Raw genomic sequence first — 11432 nt, forward strand, 5'->3', positions numbered from 1 at the left:
TCATTAAGTCATGACAAATTATTTATTGAGCACACGTGTTTGAAGTTGATAAATTCGTACCGGGTCAAGTTGTTTATACGCTATTATAATAACAACTTGACCCTTCTGAGGTGTAACAACTTACCCAGATGAATTGTCAGTTAAGTTATCTATTACTTAAGACATCAATTGATCAAGTGTACCAGGTATTAAAACTTGCACTCTTCAGTGCCTTGCATGTATAAATGAAAATGCTAAAATTTCACATTCCCCCCATACTGTGGATGTAACTCACTGAATAGCACTTTACACGCATACAGCGGAATGATTCTGTAGAGTAAGATTTGGTCCATGGGGTAAAAGGTTTAGTGAAAATGCCATAATTTCACTATAAGATTTCAAGTATTTTGAAAATGGATCAGTGTATTGTCATAAAAATTCGTAATACCGGATAGTGTTTCTTTGGAGATAGTTGTGGGCGGTATGGTCAAAATGTCAAGGGTCAAGTATCTGCCTATTCATGTATAAACTGCCGTCTCTTTTATCATTGAGCTGCCTTGTATAAAATATACATACTGGGAGAGTGCTGCGATATTGCGGAAGGAGGCATATACCAGTTGCCATAGCGACAGTTCTAGTTCTTCATCACGTATTCATAACAGGAAAGAAGCATTAAGAGCGAAGGTGATGGAGATACCTTGCTCTCATCAGTATCTTATAATGACCAATCAAAAAAGGGGGTAATTAGGCTAAAAGGCACTGATAGGCGCTGTTGGAATTGGTATGCATGGTATAGGCCCAGAGAAAGGTTGCTTCAGATACGGAAAAAAATTAATGCAATTTATTTACACACCTGTTTTATTAAAACTCGTAAAAAAAAAATCACCTTTCTGAAAACAAGCCCCCAAACCGGTTTCACTGTCACGGTTACTTTGTCGTTAGAATGGGTGTATGATCCTTGCTGTTCTTACACCAACAAAACAATTACATCATCGCTAACCTTGATTATGAATAAAATCAAGGGGAAAATTAAAGAAGAAAAGCTGGAAACAAGGGTAAGTGGTTGGTGCAACCCTAATGGAAAACCCATTATTAATTCACATTAATATCACAGAAAGCACGCGAATAATGGCATCTATTCCTGACTGCCGTGTTCTCAGTCTAGACACTTCGGCTCACGGGTTCCATCGCTCTCTTTGATTAATTCTTCAGTGATGTATCAAGGAAAAGCTCTAAACGATTGATACCATTTTAGTGCCATATTCTGTTGATTTTACAGTTGTTTCCGCTCAAATCACTGGCAAGTCTATACATCTTCATTTATAACCCATCTGCAACTGCTAAGCACTCGATTAACCTCAGAACCCTCAGATGAAGAAAATGGCAGCAGTTGAGTTGCTATGGAAATTTTTCGGATGCCTTCTCAATTCTCTCTTAGTGTTCCACTGCGGTAAGTACAAATTATGGCCACTGGGGGTATCTATAAAGACAGTGACCGTTGTTGTATATCCATTACTTTCATATACATATTTCTTTTTTAATACTTAACATCACGACAATGCATTGAACAATTAATATAGTGTATATGTTATGGCTCAATCATTTATCAATATATTGAAATTAATAAAGAAGAAATCAAGTCCAAATATAAGTTAGTCTAATATTAAAGAAAAAGTAATACATAACGAGATCAATGGTATGATTTTGATCAAAATCGGATGAAAAATAAGGAAGTTATGATATTTTGAAGTTTTGCTAATTTTTTCGGGAAACAGTTCTTGAACGGTTAATATGAATATGCCATTGGCAAAGCGGGCGTGTCATCCCCTCACAATAAAGTTTTTACATAAAGTTTTGAAATTTCCAGTTTTTCATTCAAATGAGAAAGAAGAAAAGCTGGAAACAAGGGTAAGTGGTTGGTGCAACCCTAATGGAAAACCCATTATTAATTCACATTAATATCACAGAAAGCACGCGAATAATGGCATCTATTCCTGACTGCCGTGTTCTCAGTCTAGACACTTCGGCTCACGGGTTCCATCGCTCTCTTTGATTAATTCTTCAGTGATGTATCAAGGAAAAGCTCTAAACGATTGATACCATTTTAGTGCCATATTCTGTTGATTTTACAGTTGTTTCCGCTCAAATCACTGGCAAGTCTATACATCTTCATTTATAACCCATCTGCAACTGCTAAGCACTCGATTAACCTCAGAACCCTCAGATGAAGAAAATGGCAGCAGTTGAGTTGCTATGGAAATTTTTCGGATGCCTTCTCAATTCTCTCTTAGTGTTCCACTGCGGTAAGTACAAATTATGGCCACTGGGGGTATCTATAAAGACAGTGACCGTTGTTGTATATCCATTACTTTCATATACATATTTCTTTTTTAATACTTAACATCACGACAATGCATTGAACAATTAATATAGTGTATATGTTATGGCTCAATCATTTATCAATATATTGAAATTAATAAAGAAGAAATCAAGTCCAAATATAAGTTAGTCTAATATTAAAGAAAAAGTAATACATAACGAGATCAATGGTATGATTTTGATCAAAATCGGATGAAAAATAAGGAAGTTATGATATTTTGAAGTTTTGCTAATTTTTTCGGGAAACAGTTCTTGAACGGTTAATATGAATATGCCATTGGCAAAGCGGGCGTGTCATCCCCTCACAATAAAGTTTTTACATAAAGTTTTGAAATTTCCAGTTTTTCATTCAAATGAGAAAGAAGAAAAGCTGGAAACAAGGGTAAGTGGTTGGTGCAACCCTAATGGAAAACCCATTATTAATTCACATTAATATCACAGAAAGCACGCGAATAATGGCATCTATTCCTGACTGCCGTGTTCTCAGTCTAGACACTTCGGCTCACGGGTTCCATCGCTCTCTTTGATTAATTCTTCAGTGATGTATCAAGGAAAAGCTCTAAACGATTGATACCATTTTAGTGCCATATTCTGTTGATTTTACAGTTGTTTCCGCTCAAATCACTGGCAAGTCTATACATCTTCATTTATAACCCATCTGCAACTGCTAAGCACTCGATTAACCTCAGAACCCTCAGATGAAGAAAATGGCAGCAGTTGAGTTGCTATGGAAATTTTTCGGATGCCTTCTCAATTCTCTCTTAGTGTTCCACTGCGGTAAGTACAAATTATGGCCACTGGGGGTATCTATAAAGACAGTGACCGTTGTTGTATATCCATTACTTTCATATACATATTTCTTTTTTAATACTTAACATCACGACAATGCATTGAACAATTAATATAGTGTATATGTTATGGCTCAATCATTTATCAATATATTGAAATTAATAAAGAAGAAATCAAGTCCAAATATAAGTTAGTCTAATATTAAAGAAAAAGTAATACATAACGAGATCAATGGTATGATTTTGATCAAAATCGGATGAAAAATAAGGAAGTTATGATATTTTGAAGTTTTGCTATTTTTTTCGGGAAACAGTTCTTGAACGGTTAATATTGTAACGGTATTTGATCGTGACCATGTACCAACTTGCGGTGGCGATCTTAAAAGATATGTCCTATCTGCCACCAAACAGTAACAAGGCTAGATCTCCGTAACGGTAGCTCAATCAATCAAATCTCACAAATATCACTCATTCGAAGGTAATGCTGCCACCAGGTTTGTTCAGGTAAACCACGCCTTGCCAACAACATAACTTCCTTATTTGTCAGCAGAACTACAGAGAGAGAGGGAGAATAAGTAGATTCTATTCATAACAAACACTGACCAATCGAAAAGCTCCTTTTATAAGTGCCTAATCAACTCTGAATGCCACTATCACACTGTGTGTGCTATTGGTAGAAAGTGCGTACATGCAAATGAGATAACTGACTTGACCGCCAAACAGTCCTACTAAGCCATTACTACTAGCACCTGAATGCGGTGAGTCTCGTGATTTTGCACTAAAATCTCCTGTTTCAACAAGACTTCTATGCCAAGTTTCTAACAATCTCATCATTCAAGCATTCAGCATAATATAGGTGAGTTAATAATTCGATATTTAGTGTCTTTGTGCATAATCGTGACTGTTAGAGTAGCTAGTGCCTAGTGTAGATATTTAAATACCACGAGTCAGCTGTGCACGTTTCAGTCATTGCACCCAACACTCCAAACAGCGACAAGTTCTTCACACGTGTTTCCAGCACACACGCAGTCAGACTGGCATGCTAAACATTCTCAACCATACTCAAGCATAAGTTCAGCAGGCCTAACTGTCGTGTAGATTTCACTTGTAAATTGTGGCACTCACATTCTGGCATTCCTACAGTGTATTCTAACTACTAGTAATCCCTTCTCTCTCAGTAACAAAATTCTTATCAAACTAATTACTTCAACTGACTCGAGCGTCGATGACGGGTTCGTTTGTCCACAGTATATGGACGCGGTCGTGGGATGGTCTTGTTCTACACTGCTAAACTACTCTTACTTAGACTATTTCACACATCACAACTGCATCCACAGATCACTAAGCAGACTTTCAGTTAATCATCACACAACGCTTGACTTTCTTCTAAACTTAGTCTGTACAAGCAGGGATTGAGTTCACAACAACACAGAACGTTTAATTCCAAATTTCTAACATTGTTATGTACATTGTCGTAAGTGTGGTTACACATAATTATGTACACTCTGAACGCCACGGTCTGTACACTTTACAGTATTATACAGTTCAAACATTTACACATAGATTGTTTTCATTTTAGAATATCTGACATTGATACTTATACTCTGTGCCCCAATTCTTATGTTTAATATTACCCATTGGAGAAGTATGAGTGCATTCTTTACTTACATACGGTACTGACTTTATTAAACCACCTTAAGTATTACTAACGCTACACTCAGCACAGTGTGAACTTAGATTTTATCAAGTTTGGGTTATAGTGTCTTTAACTTAAATTGAATTACCGGTCCTCCATTCTAGATGTTACTAAGCTCAGTTCCTGGCATTTGTCTCCAAATCTAGACTGCAAGCAGTCTTCCTTGTTTTTCTCCTTTATAAAGCACGGCTCAATAAATTACGCAAACAACAAGAATAAATAACACGCATCTTTCTGCTAGTCTCACGACAGTATCCGGATCTCACCCCGCCGGGATTTTAACCAGCACACACTCCACAGATACATTTCTAGGCCCTGTCAACAGTTCCTTGCAAGTTCTGCACTCACTCTGTCGGTGTCAGACCCTGCAACCTAGGTATCTCACTACCCGGTACTCGGTGATAGCATAGACATCAAGTGGGTCACACTCCTACCTATCACTGGTGGGACACAAACACCGCTGTCAAATAACCACCTTCTGACACTAAATTCAGCACTTCGACCGTTACTGTGCACTAGTCAGGCCTGCCCTAGGCACACTCGATTTTGACACTTGTTAAATTTACTGCAAGTAATGAGTGAACGGACAGAAACACAAGGAGGGAAGGGGGGGGGGGGAGAGGAAAGAACAGCAGCTTGCCATGACCACATCATACTAGGACATCAATCGCCAGATTGCAGCTAAGCCCTTGTAGTTTCAGCATCATTGAGACTCAACCTTCAGCTAAAGCATCAAACTTGTCTTTCGTCTCGAACCCAGTCTCTGACACTGAAAACATCACAACTGCTGGCTCGGCATGGTAACACGTCACTCATCAAGCTGTTGAATCTGCCGTCAGTCTTTCACCTCATCAGGGAATAAAAGGGAAAGGAGGGGGGGGGGGGGAAGGGGAAGGGGAATCTGCCCAACACTCATCACAAACTAAACCTATATCTATAACCTTATTCAGTCTTCAAATGCAAAAAGCACTACTATGGTACCACCTCATGTCTTCATAAGATGTTGAACTACAATCCACTGCACATCACATTATGATCATAAAAATATTCACACTGCTGCAAAATGCTATCACCATAGAATATTCTAAGTTGCCACACTTCTGAAAATGCCTAAGTGCCATTGTCATAGAATAACCTGAGTTCACACTTTCCTGAAAATGTCAAAGTGCTATCACCTCAAAATATTCTGAGTTAACACTCTGAAAATGTCAAAGTTCCTTCCTCATGAAATATTCTAAGTTCTCACTTCTCTGAAAAATGTCTAAGTTCTGACCATGTCAAAAATTTCTAAGTCATACTTCTCTGAAAATGACTAAGTGCTGACACAATGAAATATTCTAAGTTCACACTTCCCTTGAATAATATCTAAGTGCTGACACTGTCAAATATTTCTAAGTCACACTTCTCCGAGAATGACTAAGTGCTGACACCATAAAAATATTCTAAGTTCACACTTCCCTGAGAAATTTCTAAGTGCTGCAACTGTCAAATATTTCTAAGTCACACTTCTCCGAGAATTTCTAAGTGCTGACTAGTGACACCACAAAATATTCTAAGTTCACACTTCTCTGCAAAATGTCTAAGTCTCAACAAGCGTCTCATACAAGAGCAGAACTAACAGTTAGATTCTAGACAACGCTAACTAGAATCCTAATGCAGTTTAAATTCCAAACACCAGTTACCAATCTGGGTAACATTCTAACAACTAACTGGATAAGAACTTGGGTAACAACAATAATTAGAGTGAGTCTATCCTAGGAGACATCGTTCATGACCCCCTATCCCAGGGTCCCAGACCCTGCTTTCCATCATCGCCATCTCTCTGTTTAGCAAAGGAAAATGACAACCTCTCTTAATAAATTTGCCTAAGAGACTGTGAGCATGTAAGAAAATATTCTCAAACAATTGGTACACCATACTTATCCCTACTCTATTGAGAAGCAGAGTTTATTTTTGCCTAAGTCAATGGGAAAGAAACCCTAAATTCGCTATCCATCTTGTCAATAAAACTGTTTCCAATTTCCCTAACTAGGAAGACCATCACAAATATTTTCTAAGTATTTGTTTATATCCTCATATCTCAGTTTATAAATTCTAACAATGCTAACAACAATTTAGAGACTTAAAAAATTTTAGACTTACAATTGCTCTAACTTAGCCTCAAGACTGTATCAGATCACAATTGTACTTGTAGCATCAACAAAGCATCAAGGATGTACGGAGTCAAGATCTTCATAAGATTTCTCAGCCAGGGTAAAATTTCAAGCTTCCCGGGCCCCTTTTATACCCCTTGACCCTGAGCTCTAAAGTGCAGACAATACGCCTCTGAACGCTGATTGGCTAAAAGTTTCTACGTCACGCACAGCGGTAAATTCGATTGGGAAGTACACTGCAGCGACCATTGTTCGCCGGGGAATTAACCTGGATACAACAAAAATTACACTTTCATCTTTGGACATTACACTTCCAGATCAAATTCTGGCTATTCACCAACTTAATTATCTTCAGCATAAAAGGTAAGCAATGAGATTACACATTTCTTAACACCATTTCTCGTACGTGAATACACTCGATCTTACCCCAGTCCCACATGTACTATTCTATGTTTTCTGACTGAGCTATAATTAGCACACAGGATTCGCCGTTGCCGATTAATTTTAGACATGCCAGTAAAACCACATAGTCTCATTTTATACTTGTAAAAACATTCATATGATATAAGTTTCTTCCAAAATTCAATCTTGTATACCAAAAAGATCTAGAAGAGCCAAAATCTATGTCATAAATTCTGAATTTGTCCGTTAACATTCTGTGATACGGTAACTACGACATACACTGTGCAATTGTCTATGTAGCCTAGCTAGCGTCTACACATTGTCATTTACGTGTGCATCCTGCTAGTCTTCTGTCATCACTGTTCACTGTTTATTACACATATTTTTCAATAAAATCTTCTTTACTGTGATATTCATTTTGTGTAAATTGCCTCAATTTTGTTGTTTTGTATTTCTCAGAATTTTATTCACATTCCAGTGTTCACCGTCAACAATTTAAAAATAATTATCATCACATTGCCTGTATCCAAAGACAATATCAACATTGCTGTTCTCATTATGTACTACATGTATTGTATTGTATTTTTTTTTTTGGGGGGGGGGAATAACAGCATTTTCCTCACAATATGAATATGCCATTGGCAAAGCGGGCGTGTCATCCCCTCACAATAAAGTTTTTACATAAAGTTTTGAAATTTCCAGTTTTTCATTCAAATGAGAAAGAAGAAAAGCTGGAAACAAGGGTAAGTGGTTGGTGCAACCCTAATGGAAAACCCATTATTAATTCACATTAATATCACAGAAAGCACGCGAATAATGGCATCTATTCCTGACTGCCGTGTTCTCAGTCTAGACACTTCGGCTCACGGGTTCCATCGCTCTCTTTGATTAATTCTTCAGTGATGTATCAAGGAAAAGCTCTAAACGATTGATACCATTTTAGTGCCATATTCTGTTGATTTTACAGTTGTTTCCGCTCAAATCACTGGCAAGTCTATACATCTTCATTTATAACCCATCTGCAACTGCTAAGCACTCGATTAACCTCAGAACCCTCAGATGAAGAAAATGGCAGCAGTTGAGTTGCTATGGAAATTTTTCGGATGCCTTCTCAATTCTCTCTTAGTGTTCCACTGCGGTAAGTACAAATTATGGCCACTGGGGGTATCTATAAAGACAGTGACCGTTGTTGTATATCCATTACTTTCATATATATATATATATATATATATATACATATTTCTTTTTTAATACTTAACATCACGACAATGCATTGAACAATTAATATAGTGTATATGTTATGGCTCAATCATTTATCAATATATTGAAATTAATAAAGAAGAAATCAAGTCCAAATATAAGTTAGTCTAATATTAAAGAAAAAGTAATACATAACGAGATCAATGGTATGATTTTGATCAAAATCGGATGAAAAATAAGAAAGTTATGATATTTTGAATTTTTGCTATTTTTTTCGGGAAACAGTTCTTGAACGGTTAATATGAATATGCCATTGGCAAAGCGGGCGTGTCATCCCCTCACAATAAAGTTTTTACATAAAGTTTTGAAATTTCCAGTTTTTCATTCAAATGAGAAAGAAGAAAAGCTGGAAACAAGGGTAAGTGGTTGGTGCAACCCTAATGGAAAACCCATTATTAATTCACATTAATATCACAGAAAGCACGCGAATAATGGCATCTATTCCTGACTGCCGTGTTCTCAGTCTAGACACTTCGGCTCACGGGTTCCATCGCTCTCTTTGATTAATTCTTCAGTGATGTATCAAGGAAAAGCTCTAAACGATTGATACCATTTTAGTGCCATATTCTGTTGATTTTACAGTTGTTTCCGCTCAAATCACTGGCAAGTCTATACATCTTCATTTATAACCCATCTGCAACTGCTAAGCACTCGATTAACCTCAGAACCCTCAGATGAAGAAAATGGCAGCAGTTGAGTTGCTATGGAAATTTTTCGGATGCCTTCTCAATTCTCTCTTAGTGTTCCACTGCGGTAAGTACAAATTATGGCCACTGGGGGTATCTATAAAGACAGTGACCGTTGTTGTATATCCATTACTTTCATATACATATTTCTTTTTTAATACTTAACATCACGACAATGCATTGAACAATTAATATAGTGTATATGTTATGGCTCAATCATTTATCAATATATTGAAATTAATAAAGAAGAAATCAAGTCCAAATATAAGTTAGTCTAATATTAAAGAAAAAGTAATACATAACGAGATCAATGGTATGATTTTGATCAAAATCGGATGAAAAATAAGGAAGTTATGATATTTTGAAGTTTTGCTATTTTTTTCGGGAAACAGTTCTTGAACGGTTAATATGAATATGCCATTGGCAAAGCGGGCGTGTCATCCCCTCACAATAAAGTTTTTACATAAAGTTTTGAAATTTCCAGTTTTTCATTCAAATGAGAAAGAAGAAAAGCTGGAAACAAGGGTAAGTGGTTGGTGCAACCCTAATGGAAAACCCATTATTAATTCACATTAATATCACAGAAAGCACGCGAATAATGGCATCTATTCCTGACTGTCGTGTTCTCAGTCTAGACACTTCGGCTCACGGGTTCCATCGCTCTCTTTGATTAATTCTTCAGTGATGTATCAAGGAAAAGCTCTAAACGATTGATACCATTTTAGTGCCATATTCTGTTGATTTTACAGTTGTTTCCGCTCAAATCACTGGCAAGTCTATACATCTTCATTTATAACCCATCTGCAACTGCTAAGCACTCGATTAACCTCAGAACCCTCAGATGAAGAAAATGGCAGCAGTTGAGTTGCTATGGAAATTTTTCGGATGCCTTCTCAATTCTCTCTTAGTGTTCCACTGCGGTAAGTACAAATTATGGCCACTGGGGGTATCTATAAAGACAGTGACCGTTGTTGTATATCCATTACTTTCATATATATATATATATATATATATATACATATTTCTTTTTTAATACTTAACATCACGACAATGCATTGAACAATTAATATAGTGTATATGTTATGGCTCAATCATTTATCAATATATTGAAATTAATAAAGAAGAAATCAAGTCCAAATATAAGTTAGTCTAATATTAAAGAAAAAGTAATACATAACGAGATCAATGGTATGATTTTGATCAAAATCGGATGAAAAATAAGGAAGTTATGATATTTTGAAGTTTTGCTATTTTTTTCGGGAAACAGTTCTTGAACGGTTAATATGAATATGCCATTGGCAAAGCGGGCGTGTCATCCCCTCACAATAAAGTTTTTACATAAAGTTTTGAAATTTCCAGTTTTTCATTCAAATGAGAAAGAAGAAAAGCTGGAAACAAGGGTAAGTGGTTGGTGCAACCCTAATGGAAAACCCATTATTAATTCACATTAATATCACAGAAAGCACGCGAATAATGGCATCTATTCCTGACTGTCGTGTTCTCAGTCTAGACACTTCGGCTCACGGGTTCCATCGCTCTCTTTGATTAATTCTTCAGTGATGTATCAAGGAAAAGCTCTAAACGATTGATACCATTTTAGTGCCATATTCTGTTGATTTTACAGTTGTTTCCGCTCAAATCACTGGCAAGTCTATACATCTTCATTTATAACCCATCTGCAACTGCTAAGCACTCGATTAACCTCAGAACCCTCAGATGAAGAAAATGGCAGCAGTTGAGTTGCTATGGAAATTTTTCGGATGCCTTCTCAATTCTCTCTTAGTGTTCCACTGCGGTAAGTACAAATTATGGCCACTGGGGGTATCTATAAAGACAGTGACCGTTGTTGTATATCCATTACTTTCATATATATATATATATATATATATATATACATACATATTTCTTTTTTAATACTTAACATCACGACAATGCATTGAACAATTAATATAGTGTATATGTTATGGCTCAATCATTTATCAATATATTGAAATTAATAAAGAAGAAATCAAGTCCAAATATAAGTTAGTCTAATACTAAAGAAAAAGTAATACATAACGAGATCAATGGTATGATTTTGATCAAAATC

The sequence above is a fragment of the Diadema antillarum genome, unplaced genomic scaffold (genome assembly GCF_040938485.1).
Source record: "Diadema antillarum isolate AM-2024a unplaced genomic scaffold, OU_Dant_1.0 scf00000122, whole genome shotgun sequence".
In the NCBI taxonomy this organism is placed as follows: domain Eukaryota; kingdom Metazoa; phylum Echinodermata; class Echinoidea; order Diadematoida; family Diadematidae; genus Diadema; species Diadema antillarum.